General features: G+C 37.6%; 3 pseudogenes; all 3 read right to left on the bottom strand.

The window, feature by feature from the left end:
* Window positions 1–628: 628 nt before the first annotated feature.
* On the bottom strand, window positions 629–1,201 carry LOC149266973 (cytochrome P450 85A1 pseudogene; annotated as a pseudogene).
* A 4,296-nt stretch (window positions 1,202–5,497) lies between these two features.
* On the bottom strand, window positions 5,498–6,070 carry LOC149266972 (cytochrome P450 85A1 pseudogene; annotated as a pseudogene).
* Window positions 6,071–10,417: 4,347 nt separating this feature from the next.
* On the bottom strand, window positions 10,418–10,939 carry LOC149266971 (cytochrome P450 85A1 pseudogene; annotated as a pseudogene).
* Between the last annotated feature and the right edge of the window lie 5,237 nt (window positions 10,940–16,176).

Here is a 16,176-nt window from a genome sequence, read left to right as displayed (position 1 = left end):
TTTGGAGAAACGTATTGAAATGCTCCATCAATCCGCTTTAAATATCTGTCATTTCCCATTGGAGTGTGACAATCAGATGGTGACAGAAGCTGCTGACTTGATAAAGAATCTTTCAGTGTGCCATCTTTCACTTTGCAGACTCTTTTTCGGGCTTTGTATCTCTCACAGCGCTGCCAACGGAAAGGCCTACAGCGTTTTGGGATTGACCTCCATGTTTAGCAACATCATAGCTCGAAGACTACAATGCTTCTATAGAAATGTTTTCTAAATTTGAACAGTTTTGCATGACATGTTCTTCTCCTTCACATCCTGGGTGGAAAACTGGGTCATATGTCAAGTCAGACTCTAAACTGGGCAAAAAATAACACTGAGATTTATTACTTAAATGGCTACAGCTTCTGGGCAGATTAACTGATCCCCTTCCTGAATGTTCTTTTAAAGGTATATAAGATGCATTCATCTCTGCAATTACATGTCCGATATGTTGGTAACAGCCTCTTGAGAATAATACGCATGCATAACAAGGCTGTGAGTATCAACAAAATCCTTTGAATACCTGCCACACACAATGCAACTTAGAGAACCGGACTTCCCCTACTTCTGGTATTTTTTCCTCCGTTCTGAATTGCTAGGTGTTCTTCTCTAAACTCTCGGAGAGCCTCAGAATATTTTCCCTTGCCTGGAAACCACGTTTGTAGCTGGTACCAGGAAGATTTATAGGCATGGAAATGGTTCCTTCCACAAGTTTACAGAATTCTGACAAAAATGCCTCTTCCTTCGGACTAGACTTGATACTCATTACCCGCTGTAAAGACAAAAGCAAAAGCATCTCTTTAGTTTTGTCCTGCAGATTGATTACGCGGTCATTCCAATGTTGCAGATGTATGTCCATGAACTCGTTGATATCAGAAAGCAGGTGGCCTTTGATCATGGAGGGATTGATCAATGCGAGCATGGCTCCTCTCATGGTTTTATGAAGATCGCTTTGAACAACAGCAATGTTCCATTTTCCCAATAAGTCAAGCATAGACTGCAGGTATCCAGGAATTAGTCCTCGGCCTTCATTCAATAAGATATATCTGTTGAGAGCTGGATCCGTCGATATCACCGTCGGGCATCCTAGAATGTGAGTCTTGAACAAATCTCGATATCTGGACTTTCTATTTTTGACAAATTGTTGACCATATCTAAGAACATTCATGCTATGTGTTGTCAGGATAACTGTTGTTATTCAATTTGCGTTATAATCATGGGAAATGACATATGGCACACAGAGTGCTATCAAAAGCTTCATGAATATTGATAACAGAATTTGGTGAAGTACCCATAATCCACGTAAGCAAGAAAACCCATCTGCTTTGACCTGCTCGAACTTTATTCGTCCGCTGTCATATGTAAGGAGTGCCATTTGACCCAGCAATATCAATTTTGTCCATATCTTGAGAAAGATAAGCCTAAAAGCCTAATCCTGATAGAGGAGAAAAACGTGACTTTCATCCGCAGGAACCTGCAAAGGGACTAACACCAAACCTTTATAACAAAAAAAATTGATGTTCAAAATTTAAAATATTTTCCTTGAGTGATAACAGGTGGCTCCACTTGGGATAGTGTGCTCCTGCGGTACACTAAGAACATGCAGGTCCAGTGCTTTATCTTTTTTATTACAAACGGAAATTTGTTTGACAAGCATCCCCTTTAAGCTTCTTGGGCCTTCACCTTAGATGATCACTGTAGGAGAAAGAAATCTATATCTACTGAAAAATGCTCAGTCAACCTTGAGCTTATTTTCATTTTCCTACCTACCTACCCTATCAGCTGCAAGCTCCACTTGTAGCTCAAGCAACATGATATTTCCAATAAAGCCAATCAATTGTCTTTTCTGATATTGGAGGCTCTTGACTGTATCTGACCTCAAAATAACCATAGTAGTGAGATGACCACATCAACTCATAATATACTTGATCTTCATATTGCAAATGAAAATGAAAGACCGGAGTGCAAAGCTTGTCCATATATTCACTTATAGGGTCAAAGAATACATGGTTATGTTGATGATCATCATAACATTCTACATCTTTAGCCAACTAATTCTCAACCACACAAGATTCTTTTGATATGCTATCGAACTGCTTTTCTGAATGCTGCCTACAAACAATGTAATTTTCCTCTTTCTTATGATCATTTATTGTTGTAAGCTGCTGAGAAGTTTGACATAAAAAACCAACCTTTTCCTCTGCCTGAGGGTCGTAAAAGCTATCTTCCAGTACTTCTTCTTGGTGTTTGCAATCAATTTCATACTCTTTATGACCAAAAGACTGGCAAGTTTGTTGCATCTTCTCATTCATATCATGGGATTGAACATGGTTTTCATAAGTAAACCCCTGCTGATATTCATGTTGCATTTCATGAGATGTTATACTTTCTTCTTGGCGCTGAAATGCATTGTTATGAAGAGCCTCTAAAATTTCTTCATCCATAAATTCATCATCATCATAACAATCCTCCAAGTACTGAATAAGACTTAAAGAATGCCTACAGCAATCTTTAAGCAGCAATAAGGAAGGATAACATTCTTTATACAACTCATAGAATTCATCATGAAAACTAGCAAGCGAATATATTGAACCATTTTCCAAACTTTTATACCAAGACCATGCTTTTCCTTCTAAAGTGGTCATAAACATCTTCATGAGACAATCTTCAGGGAAATGAACTTTAAGACTGCGCACATGCATATGAAACCTAACCAAATGAAGAGCAGCATCGTCTTTCTTTTCATCTTTGAATATTGGAAGATCCTCTAACCAATAAACCTTTGGCAAAGGATTTCGCAAACCAGGGATATGAGACTGATTCATAGGAGCATACCTGGCATTCATTCTTGCAGTGGAACTCATCTTGTAACTTCATCAATCTACTGATCTTCTAGCAGTGGAGTCACCTTCCAATTTATTATTTGATGTGTGGAGTCGCCAAGGTAGTTTTGCATCCTCAAAAAGATGTCTGAGCTCCTGCTACCTTCAGAAGTTCAACCATTGATTTCGGGAATGAATAATCTTCAGACTCCCGGTAGACGCACCAAAATGTTATCTCAAAATCAGATCCTGATAGGCTGCTGGTCAGGTTGACTCTAAGTAACTATTTCAGACCTACTTTAGGCTGAGGCTTAGCCTCCTCAACCTGAGAGGGCTCTCTCTTAAAGGATTAATGATTTTGATTAAAGATAAGATGGCTAACTCTTATAGAACAACTGTGAAAAATATGAATGCTGGAAATACATTAAACAACTATCCATTGGGCTTATGGAGTCAACAACACCTCAATATAACAGTGAACTCAACCTTACATAGAAGTCAGGGCACTCAGCATTTAGACATTCAGAACATAACTCATATAGGACCACAATTTATAAATGCATACAGGAAATCAGAGCACATTCAGTGAATTCTGAGTGATTATACATCTATACCACTGTAAAAATTATGGAAAGGACCAGATCACATATTCTGAACATAAGAAATCCTTCATGAATCCTGAGAAGTAAAGTCAAAATTATATTACTGAAAATGAGTCTTTACATAAGCCAAATACAAGCTGTATCATAAAATTTTCCAACCTTGATTACATTGTTGTTTCAGCTATATATAGAGCTATTATTCTAACTGATCGAGATTCCTCCTCCAGCATGAGGGGAATTCGAAAACTACTTCTAATACTAACCACTCTTAAACTCTAACTACTTAATAAATACAACAAAGTGTTGACTGGAGTTTTTAGAGATCTAAATCAACTATGACTCTAACACCGTGACAGTCTTGGTCTACAATCATCTTCATTCTCTGACATCTGGTTCCCTTTGGCGGTGGCTGTGATAGACCTTTAATGCTTCATGTTGCTCTTCAATGTCACACGTTTTTCCATTGTCCTGAAACATAGGAAATTATCCCTGTTTTTCTAGTCTTTGGTTTACCTCAAATGTTCGAATCCAAAGAAGCATGTCCTTTATCCTTTAATTACCCAAAATAGAGCAGACTGCCACGTCCTTGATGTGCTGTCCACCGTTTTCATGTACCTGTGTGATGACAAAACCTTTCAAAAAGATTTGCCGCTTTGTCAATCATAATTGATCAACTGAATTGTAACATGCAGCTACAGCAGTTTCGTAGTGCGCTACGAAACTGCTGTGTAATTTCAAAAGCACAGTCTTCCTTTCATAGCTAAATGATCGCCACTGTTCATGGCTTAAGCACCTTACTCCCTTGATCATTATTCATCTTCATTTCTGGGATCCAATAATCAGAGATGTATGGTCTTTTTTTTGTCATCCCTGCAAACTCATTCATAACCATTCATGCCAGTCCAGTTTCTTGAAGAGTTAGACAAATTCAAACCAAAGCCAATATATTCTACAAGGGGCATTTTCCTATCCATCTGAATGCAATGACTATAGGCTTTTAACTGACAATCATCCTTGGCATGAGACCATTCACTCTCAAACTGGAAACCTTTCTTCTATTATATACCTGTGTGCTTTCCTTCTTATGATTGGCACTTTTTTCAAAAGCCACAGGATTAGTGGTGTTAATGATGAACTTGGAACAACACTGATTTTTACACAGGCACCGTGTTTGGTTTTTGGATATTGATATTAAGACATTATCAACCTTCTCAATTCCATATTGGCAAATATGGTTATCTTTTGAGTTTGACAATCCATTCCATTTAACATGTTGAAACATGTCTACCTTTTGTCCACTGTCTTCTTTTCCATTTAATGACTGCAAATTGGACTCCAAAGAAAACATCTGGTCATAAACTAGTATTTTATCTGAAAATTCTCTTGCAACATTGAGCTTTTCCATTGAATCATTTGGAGAAACGTATTGAAATGCTCCATCAATCCGCTTTAAATATCTGTCATTTCCCATTGGAGTGTGACAATCAGATGGTGACAGAAGCTGCTGACTTGATAAAGAATCTTTCAGTGTGCCATCTTTCACTTTGCAGACTCTTTTTTGGGCTTTGTATCTCTCACAACGCTGCCAACGGAAAGGCCTACAGTGTTTTGGGATTGACCTCCATGTTTAGCAACATCATAGATCGAAGACTACAATGCTTCTATAGAAATGTTTTCTAAATTTGAACAGTTTTGCATGACATGTTCTTCTCCTTCACATCCTGGGTGGAAAACTGGGTCATATGTCAAGTCAGACTCTAAACTGGGCAAAAAATAACACTGAGATTTATTACTTAAATGGCTACAGCTTCTGGGCAGATTAACTGATCCCCTTCCTGAATGTTCTTTTAAAGGTCTATAAGATGCATTCATCTCTGCAATTACATGTCCGATATGTTGGTAACAGCCTCTTGAGAATAATACGCATGCATAACAAGGTTGTGAGTATCAACAAAATCCTTTGAATACCTGCCACACACAATGCAACTTAGAGAACCAGACTTCCCCTGCTTCTGGTATTTTTTCCTCTGTTCTGAATTGCTAGGTGTTCTTCTCTAAACTCTCGGAGAGCCTCAGGATATTTTCCCTTGCCTGGAAACCACGTTTGTAGCTGGTACCAGGAAGATTTATAGGCATGGAAATGGTTCCTTCCACGAGTTTACAGAATTCTGACAAAAATGCCTTTGCCTTCGGACTAGACTTGATACTCATTACCCGCTGTAAAGACAAAAGCAAAAGCATCTCTTTAGTTTTGTCCAGCAGATTGATTACGCGGTCATTCCAATGTTGCAGATGTATGTCCATGAACTCGTTGATATCAGAAAGCAGGTGGCCTTTGATCATGGAGGGATTGATCAATGCGAGCATGGCTCCTCTCATGGTTTTATGAAGATCGCTTTGAACATCAGCAATGTTCCATTTTCCCAATAAGTCAAGCATAGACTGCGGGTATCCAGGAATTAGTCCTCGGCCTTCATTCAATAAGATATATCTGTTGAGAGCTGGATCCGTCGATATCACCGTCGGGCATCCTAGAATGTGAGTCTTGAACAAATCTCGATATCTAGCCTCTCTGTTTTTGACAAATTGTTGACCATATCTGAGAACATTCATGCTATGTGTTGTCAGGATAACTGCTGTTATTCAATTTGCGTTATAATCATGGGTAATGACATATGGCACACAGAGTGCTGTCAAAAGCTTCATGAATATTGATAACAGAATTTGGTGAAGTACCCATAATCCACGTAAGCAAGAAAACCCATCTGCTTTGACCTGCTCGAACTTTATTCGTCAGCTGTCATATGTAAGGAGTGCCATTTGACCCAGCAATATCAATTTTGTCCATATCTTGAGAAAGATAAGCCTAAAAGCCTAATCCTGATAGAGGAGAAAAACGTGATTTTCATCCGCAGGAACCTGCAAAGGGACTAACACCAAACCTTTATAACAAAAAAAATTGATGTTCAGAATTTAAAATATTTTCCTTGAGTGATAACAGGTGGCTCCACTTGGGATAGTGTGCTCCTGCAGTACACTAAGAACATGCAGGTCCAGTGCTTTATCTTTTTTATTACAAACGGAAATTTGTTTGACAAGCATCCCCTTTAAGCTTCTTGGGCCTTCACCTTAGATGATCACTGTAGGAGAAAGAAATCTATATCTACTGAAAAATGCTCAGTCAACCTTGAGCTTATTTTCATTTTCCTACCTACCTACCCTATCAGCTGCAAGCTCCACTTGTAGCTCAAGCAACATGATATTTCCAATAAAGCCAATCAATTGTCTTTTCTGATATTGGAGGCTCTTGATTGTATCTGACCTCAAAATAACCATAGTAGTGAGATGACCACATCAACTCATAATATACTTGATCTTCATATTGCAAATGAAAATGAAAGACCGGAGTGCAAAGCTTGTCCATATATTCACTTATAGGGTCAAAGAATACATGGTTATGTTGATGATCATCATAACATTCTACATCTTTAGCCAACTAATTCTCAACCACACAAGATTCTTTTGATATGCTATCGAACTGCTTTTCTGAATGTTGCCTACAAACAATGTAATTTTCCTCTTTCTTATGATCATTTATCACTGTAAGTTGCTGAGAAGTTTGACATAAAAAACCAACCTTTTCCTCTGCCTGAGGGTCGTAAAAGCTATCTTCCAGTACTTCTTCTTGGTGTTTGCAATCAATTTCATACTCTTTATGACCAAAAGACTGGCAAGTTTGTTGCATCTTCTCATTCATATCATGGGATTGAACATGGTTTTCATAAGTAAACCCCTGCTGATATTCATGTTGCATTTCATGAGATGTTATACTTTCTTCTTGGTGCTGAAATGCATTGTTATGAAGAGCCTCTAAAATTTCTTCATCCATAAATTCATCATCATCATAACAATCCTCCAAGTACTGAATAAGACTTAAAGAATGCCTACAGCAATCTTTAAGCAGCAATAAGGAAGGATAACATTCTTTATACATCTCATAGAATTCATCATGAAAACTAGCAAGCGAATATATTGAACCATTTTCCAAACTTTTATACCAAGACCATGCTTTTCCTTCTAAAGTGGTCATAAACATCTTCATGAGACAATCTTCAGGGAAATGAACTTTAAGACTGCGCACATGCATATGAAACCTAACCAAATGAAGAGCAGCATCGTCTTTCTTTTCATCTTTGAATATTGGAAGATCCTCTAACCAATCAACCTTTGGCAAAGGATTTGGAAAACCAGGGATATGAGACCGATTCATAGGAGCATACCTGGCATTCATTCTTGCAGTGGAACTCATCTTGTAACTTCATCAATCTACTGATCTTCTAGCAGTGGAGTCACCTTCCAATTTATTATTTGATGTGTGGAGTCGCCAAGGTAGTTTTGCATCCTCAAAAAGATGTCTGAGCTCCTGCTACCTTCAGAAGTTCAACCATTGATTTCGGGAATGAATAATCTTCAGACTCCCGGCAGACGCACCAAAATGTTATCTCAAAATCAGATCCTGATAGGCTGCTGGTCAGGTTGACTCTAAGTAACTATTTCAGACCTACTTTAGGCTGAGGCTTAGCCTCCTCAACCTGAGAGGGCTCTCTCTTAAAGGATTAATGATTTTGATTAAAGATAAGATGGCTAACTCTTATAGAACAACTGTGAAAAATATGAATGCTGGAAATACATTAAACAACTATCCATTGGGCTTATGGAGTCAACAACACCTCAATATAACAGTGAACTCAACCTTACATAGAAGTCAGGGCACTCAACATTTAGACATTCAGAACATAACTCATATAGGACCACAGTTTATAAATGCATACAGGAAATCAGAGCACATTCAGTGAATTCTGAGTGATTATACATCTATACCACTGTAAAAATTATGGAAAGGACCAGATCACATATTCTGAACATAAGAAATCCTTCATGAATCCTGAGAAGTAAAGTCAAAATTATATTACTGAAAATGATTCTTTACATAAGCCAAATACAATCTGTATCATAAAATTTTCCAACCTTGATTACATTGCTGTTTCAGCTATATATAGAGCTCTTATTCTAACTGATCGAGATTCCTCCTCCAGCATGAGGGGAATTCGAAAACTACTTCTAATACTAACCACTCTTAAACTCTAACTACTTAATAAATACAACAAAGTGTTGACTGGAGTTTTTAGATATCTAAATCAACTATGACTCTAACACCGTGACAGTCTTGGTCTACAATCATCTTCGTTCTCTGACATCTGGTTCCCTTTGGCGGTGGCTGTGATAGACCTTTAATGCTTCATGTTGCTCTTCAATGTCACACGTTTTTCCATTGTCCTGAAACATAGGAAATTATCCCTGTTTTTCTAGTCTTTGGTTTACCTCAAATGTTCGAATCCAAAGAAGCATGTCCTTTATCCTTTAATTACCCAAAATAGAGCAGATTGCCACGTCCTTGATGTGTTGTCCACCGTTTTCATGTACCTGTGTGATGACAAAACCTTTCAAAAAGATTTGCCGCTTTGTCAATCATAATTGATCAACTGAATTGTAACATGCAGCTACAGCAGTTTCGTTGCGCGCTACGAAACTGCTGTGTAATTTCAAAAGCACAGTCTTCCTTTCATAGCTAAATGATCGCCACTGTTCATGGCTTAAGCACCTTACTCCCTTGATCATTATTCATCTTCATTTCTGGGATCCAATAATCAGAGATGTATGGTCTTTTTTTTGTCATCCCTGCAAACTCATTCATAACCATTCATGCCAGTCCAGTTTCTTGAAGAGTTAGACAAATTCAAACCAAAGCCAATATATTCTGCAAGGGGCATTTTCCTATCCATCTGAATGCAATGACTATAGGCTTTTAACTAACAATCATCCTTGGCATGAGACCATTCACTCTCAAACTGGAAACCTTTCTTCTATTATATACCTGTGTGCTTTCCTTCTTATGATTGGCACTTTTTTCAAAAGCCACAAGATTAGTGGTGTTAATGATGAACTTGGAACAGCACTGATTTTTACACGGGCACCGTGTTTGGTTTTTGGATATTGATATTAAGACATTATCAACCTTCTCAATTCCATATTGGCAAATATGGTTATCTTTTGAGTTTGACAATCCATTCCATTTAACATGTTGAAACATGTCTACCTTTTGTCCACTGTCTTCTTTTCCATTTAATGACTGCAAATTGGACTCCAAAGAAAACATCTGGTCATAAACTAGTATTTTATCTGAAAATTCTCTTGCAACATTGAGCTTTTCCATTGAATCATTTGGAGAAACGTATTGAAATGCTCCATCAATCCGCTTTAAATATATGTCATTTCCCATTGGAGTGTGACAATCAGATGGTGACAGAAGCTGCTGACTTGATAAAGAATCTTTCAGTGTGCCATATTTCACTTTGCAGACTCTTTTTCGAGCTTTGTATCTCTCACAGCGCTGCCAACGGAAAGGCCTACAGCGTTTTGGGATTGACCTCCATGTTTAGCAACATCATAGCTCGAAGACTACAATGCTTCTATAGAAATGTTTTCTAAATTTGAACAGTTTTGCATGACATGTTCTTCTCCTTCACATCCTGGGTGGAAAATTGGGTCATATGTCAAGTTAGACTCTAAACTGGGCAAAAAATAACACTGAGATTTATTACTTAAATGGCTACAGCTTCTGGGTAGATTAACTGATCCCCTTCCTGAATGTTCTTTTAAAGGTCTATAAGATGCATTCATCTCTGCAATTACATGTCCGATATGTTGGTAACAGCCTCTTCAGAATAATACACATGCATAACAAGGCTATGAGTATCAACAAAATCCTTTGAATACCTGCCACACACAAAGCAACTTAGAGAACCAGACTTCCCCTGCTTCTGGTATTTTTTCCTCCGTTCTGAATTGCTAGGTGTTCTTCTCTAAACTTTCGGAGAGCCTCAGGATATTTTCCCTTGCCTAGAAACCACGTTTGTAGCTGGTACCAGGAAGATTTATAGGCATGGAAATGGTTCCTTCCATGAGTTTACAGAATTCTGACAAAAATGCCTCTGCCTTCAGACCAGACTTGATACTCATTACCCGCTGTAAAGACAAAAGCAAAACCATCTCTTTAGTTTTGTCCTGCAGATTGATTATGCGGTCATTCCAATGTTGCAGATGTATGTCCATGAAGTCGTTGATATCAGAAAGCAGGTGGCCTTTGATCATGGAGGGATTGATCAATGCAAGCATGGCTCCTCTGATGGTTTTATGAAGATCGCTTTGAACAGCGGCAATGTTCCATTTTCCCAATAAGTCAAGCATAGACTGCGGGTATCCAGGAATTAGTCCTCGGCCTTCATTCAATAAGATATATCTGTTGAGAGCTAGATCCGTCGATATCACCGTCGGGCATCCTAGAATGTGAGTCTTGAACAAATCTCGATATCTGGCCTTTCTGTTTTTGACAAATTGTTGACCATATCTGAGAACATTCATGCTATGTGTTGTCAGGATAACTGTTGTTATTCAATTTGCGTTACAATCATGGGCAATGACATATGGCACACAGAGTTCTGTCAAAAGCTTCATGAATATTGATAACAGAATTTGGTGAAGCACCCATAATCCACGTAAGCAAGAAAACCCATCTGCTTTGACCTGCTCGAACTTTATTCGTCAGCTGTCATATGTAAGGAGTGCCATTTGACCCAGCAATATCAATTTTGTCCATATCTTGAGAAAGATAAGCCTAAAAGCCTAATCCTGATAGAGGAGAAAAACGTGACTTTCATCCGCAGGAACCTGCAAAGGGACTAACACCAAACCTTTATAACAAAAAAAATTGATGTTCAGAATTTAAAATATTTTCCTTGAGTGATAACAAACATCATGGAGTGCACCATATTTAAGATTGTCTAATTCATTCTTTCATCTACTCCATTCTGTTGGGGATTATAAGGCACGGTTGTTTGATGTTTGATCCCATGTTGGCAAAGATAGTTTTCAAATTCATTTGAAGTGTATTATTTTCCATTATCAGTGCGAATAGAGCCAATATGAGATTGTGCATCATTTTCAATTCATGTATTAAAGTTCTTGAATGTTTGAAAAGCATTAGATTTGTTCTTCAATAAATGAACCCAACAGATTTTGGTGTAGTCATCAATAAATGTCATCATATATTTATTTCGATTTGCAAAAGTTACAGGCATTGGACCAGATAAATATGAATGAATGAGTTCAATTTTTCTATGTGCTCTGGAATGTGAATCATGAAAACACTGTTTTCTATTCTTTCCTAGAATGCAAGCATCACATTGCTTAATTTTCCTAGGAATTGTAAGCAAACAAATAACACCATTTTTCTTCAACAAGTGGTAGCTATCATAGTTTAAGTGTCCAAATCTAGCATTCCATAATAAAATTGATGGAAATTTACCTTCTTCATAATGGAAATTGTATGAGAAATTTTGTTCATGAGCAGAGGTACCCTACAACTTGAGAAGCCTTTCTTCTTCTATCCCTGTCATGACAAGTGAGTGGTCTGATGCTTTTCTCACTTGAAACTTGCCATAAAAAATATGAATGGAGTGTTCGTGCTAGCAGATGTGGATGAAGGACAACAAGCTTCTCCTCAGCTGTGGGAGATATAAAACATGATGTAGAAGAAAGTCTGGAAGACCAGGCAATTTAAGCATGATTGTTCCAAGCACTGATGGCTTGAGTTTTGATTTGTCTGCAAAGTATACTGCTCCATCAACATTGTCAGTAAATTCTTCAAAAAAATCTCTTCTAAAAGTCCTATGGCAAGTTGCTCCTGAATAAAGCAACCAATCATTTTTCCAAGAAGCAAGTGAAGCATTAAATAAGTCTTCATTTACTCCAATATTACAGTGTGCCACAACATAGTGAGCGGATTTAGGTGCTTTACCTTTCTCTTTGTCATTAGTTTTACCTTTGGGTTGGTTTCTTTCCTGTTCAATTTTGTCCCAAGGCAACTTGCATGCGGATGCAACATGTGATCCATCTCTTTTGCAGCGTATGCAATGTAAATATGACTTTTCTCCTTGAAAGTGTCTACCCCCCTGCCTCTGAAATTTCTTCCTCTTCCTCTTCGACAACCTCTTCCTCTGGAAGAATCTTGAGCAAGATTCTTCTCTCTATTTTCAAGACACACAACCTCTTTAGAAGACTGAGGAGTTGTTTTCTTCCCAAAATCTTTCTCTCTTTCAACAATTTTTTCACAAGGGAGTCAAAGGTAATATCTTTGAGGTTTGCATTTGCTTGCAATGACTCAAGATAATTTGAGTAAGTGGGATAAAATGCCTTGAGAAAAGCTATAAGAGGAATGTTCAGTTCAACATTAGTGACTTTGATATCATGCATAATAGATTTTACTTCTGATGCAAGAGCAAGAGGATCATCATTTTGTAATTCAAGGTTGAACAATTTAATCATGAGTTGAACAACTTCAAGTGCAGAGTGTGAGTCATAGAGTTCCTTCAGTTTTTGTAAGGCTTCGAAAGCATTTGAAAATGGAAAAATATGGTGACTCACCTCTTCATTTAGTAATGCTGCAATCAATGCATAAGCCTTGTTGTTCTTATTTTCCCAAATGGTGAATCCCTTATCTGAGGTAGGCTGTTCTGGCTCTTTGTCCCTGTCTCCAACACACATTCCTTTCCACAGCTCATTAAAAATGAGAGTGTGTTTGATTTTCCATGACCATTTTGAATATTTCTCCTTGCCAATAAGAACCACTCCGACAATGGATATCAATGAATGCATTTTAAAAAAACTGTGTAGTGTAAAAAAATGTACCTCTGCTACCAATATGCTTTAAGAAATTGAAATTCAAATGTATATAACAGAGCTATATAACAAAGGTATATATAAAAAATGTTCCTCTGCTACCAATATGTGTCCCAATGTTTCTCTTCTAATTGCCAATATCCAAGTTGTCGGAAAGTGAAAGGACTATTTAGACTTGGAATGCAGTGTAGAGTTCGTGCCTCAGGGGGTTGTAGTCAACACATACACTACACATAAACTATTCACCGCACATTACTTATTGTTCAAAGCACGTAGTTGATCATTCAATGAACATACCAGAAGGACATTCAATGCACCATTCCCATGTTGCATTCCCACTATTCAACGCTACATTCAAAATATATTCAACGCTCCATTCACACACTACAACAGTACATTGAAAATTGTATTCAAAGTTGTTTTCTACACAGTTCAACTGATGCATTCAATACAACCTTCACCATAGTCCATTCATCACACAAAGACTATGAATCGATGCATAGACACCGTAAAAACATTGTATAGCCAAACCAAGTGCACAAATCAATGCATATGAACCAGAATACTGACCTGAGCTTAAATTTGTGGGTAGACTCTATGCATTTATCAACAGAGCATAGAACCAATTCCAATATATAATAACAGTCATGGATAGCAAGGAGGGTATGTGTTACTAGTAGCATAATCAATTTTACAAGGAAGAGAACTTCACGGAATCAAGACATAATGGAGAGTTTCTATATACCAATGCATATGCAGCTGCCAAAATACGTTGGAGCATCCTAGGTATGGAGTTATAGACCAATGTTCAGGCAGCGTTCAATACTTGATTTCCATATGACCAGTAGGAGATTGACAGGTCTTGGCTTTCAATGGTCGAGTGTCATAAATCCTGTGAAGAATTACCTGTAATTGTGGGCTTGATGCCTTGAATTGGCTCAAACGATGGCTCAATGCCACAATGAGAGTAATCCGCAAGAAAGGAGTGTTTCGTTGCTCTTCATGTCAAGTTCACCAGAGAGTGTGGAGACGAATCATTTAGGTAGGAATAGAAAATGCATACATATGACAGTGTAAGTAAGGTGGGTTCAGGCCTCAGGAGCATGACGTTCTGCAAAAATATGCCAAACTTACGCAAGAGGGAGTTACAAGGGAAAACTGTAATGCTAAAAATAGAGTTGGCTCTGATACAATGTCAGGCCAGGAGGTAACTCCTCAAAGATGAGATTGTATATTCTTTTAGGTTGTTCATTATTATATACATGATGGAGTGACTTTTGAGTTTCATCTCCAGATGACTCTCCATTTTCTCTATTATTTATTTACATTATTTACAGTTGTTCACCCAATCCCTATGATTAGGTGTCAACAAAAACTTTGAATTTCTTGGGCTATTGAGTACAATTTTTTATGGTAATCTATTAGTTACACTAACTTGTCTCCATCCCCTTTAGTCCTAGCAGTCCCTTTAAATGTAATAAATTGAATTTATTATGGAACATATGGATGTTGGTCTCTAAATGCTTGCACTTGTTTTCCAACTGTACTAGCGAATTCCTTTTAGTAAGGACTCTCTTGACGTCCAAAATAGTCACTCTCCTATCTACAATTTCAAATTATGCTGACTCATCCTTAGTCTTTGAATTCAAAATTTTAATTAAAGTATTAGCTTCCCCTGGCCTCTGTCCCAAGATGTTTTTGGATTCTTCAATCAACTCCTTTGATCTCTGTATTAAGTCCTCCTATTCAAACATTATTTCAATTGAAGGCCATATTTCTTTGATGGCCTCACTGATTTCAATCCATACATTTTATTTGGCCTATGCCAGTGTTTGATCCATTACAGACTCATTTTCCAGCTTCTCAATCCTTTGGGTTAACCTGTGATATTTTTGTAGCTCTACTATATATGAATTATCTATTTTCAATTTCTGATCATGTAAAGTTTTAGGTTGGATCATTAATTTTCCAATTTCCTATCCTCTGATGGATATGTCTTCCACAGCTTTAACAAGCTCATTTAAGGAATATATGGTTTTTGCTTTTGTTGTTGTCAATGTAGATGATCCTATTGTGGTTGTTAGTACATGGAGCTATAAGGATAGACTGTGACAACCAAAGTGAAATTTTCTTGGTAAAGAACCCTGCTTATCATTTAAAGACAAAACACATTGATGTTCAATATCACTTTGTGAGAGATATGATAGAAAACAAAAAGGTGTTGCTGGTAAAGGTGGAAACTTTGAAGAATACTGCAGATGCATTGACAAAATCTGTGAGCTTTGAGAAGTTCTCTTGGCGTAGAGAAACAATGGGCGTTTCAGGGCTAGATAAATGACTAAGCTGTCCTATGGCCCCCTGTGGAAAGTAAACAACAAGTGGGAGAATGTTGGGTTGTGTTATATTCTTTCCTACATAGTTATATTTTTTTGGACCCTATATTAGGTTGGGCAGACCTACCTATGGTTTTGTGCATGGTTTTCGCACATGGTTTTGGACGTAATGGTTTTTGGTCCATGGTATTGGATGCTTCGGCATGTATAAATATGTATTGTAACATTGAAAGGAATATAATTAAAAATCAAGCTGGTAGTCCCGGTTTTGTGATCCAAGGAAAAATATTTGTGTATATGTGTTTTATGTGTTATGCTCTCGCATTATTTATTTTCTATGTTTTAGAATTCGTATGCAGGTAATTTATGTATGGGGTTAAAACCTACATTTGGTATCAGAGTTGTTTTGGCTTCAAGGGGATGCCTTTGTTGATGAGGGGTTTTGCTAGGGTCTATGGTAGACCCCGTTCAATGGGAGATCTGTGAGATCGATTCTAGTGGTGAAAGAAGATGGTGAGTAGTGGAAAGATAAAGATTGAGAAATTTAATGGTCAGAGTTTTGAGTTGTGGAAACTCAAGATGGAGGAT

Source organism: Pinus tabuliformis, chromosome 6 (genome assembly GCF_031772625.1).
Source record: "Pinus tabuliformis cultivar Carrire ecotype Pingquan chromosome 6, CPIR1, whole genome shotgun sequence".
Classification (NCBI taxonomy): Eukaryota; Viridiplantae; Streptophyta; class Pinopsida; order Pinales; family Pinaceae; genus Pinus; species Pinus tabuliformis.
The sequence above is the reverse complement of the archived record's forward strand: the minus strand, read 5'-3'. Positions and strand labels throughout refer to the sequence as shown.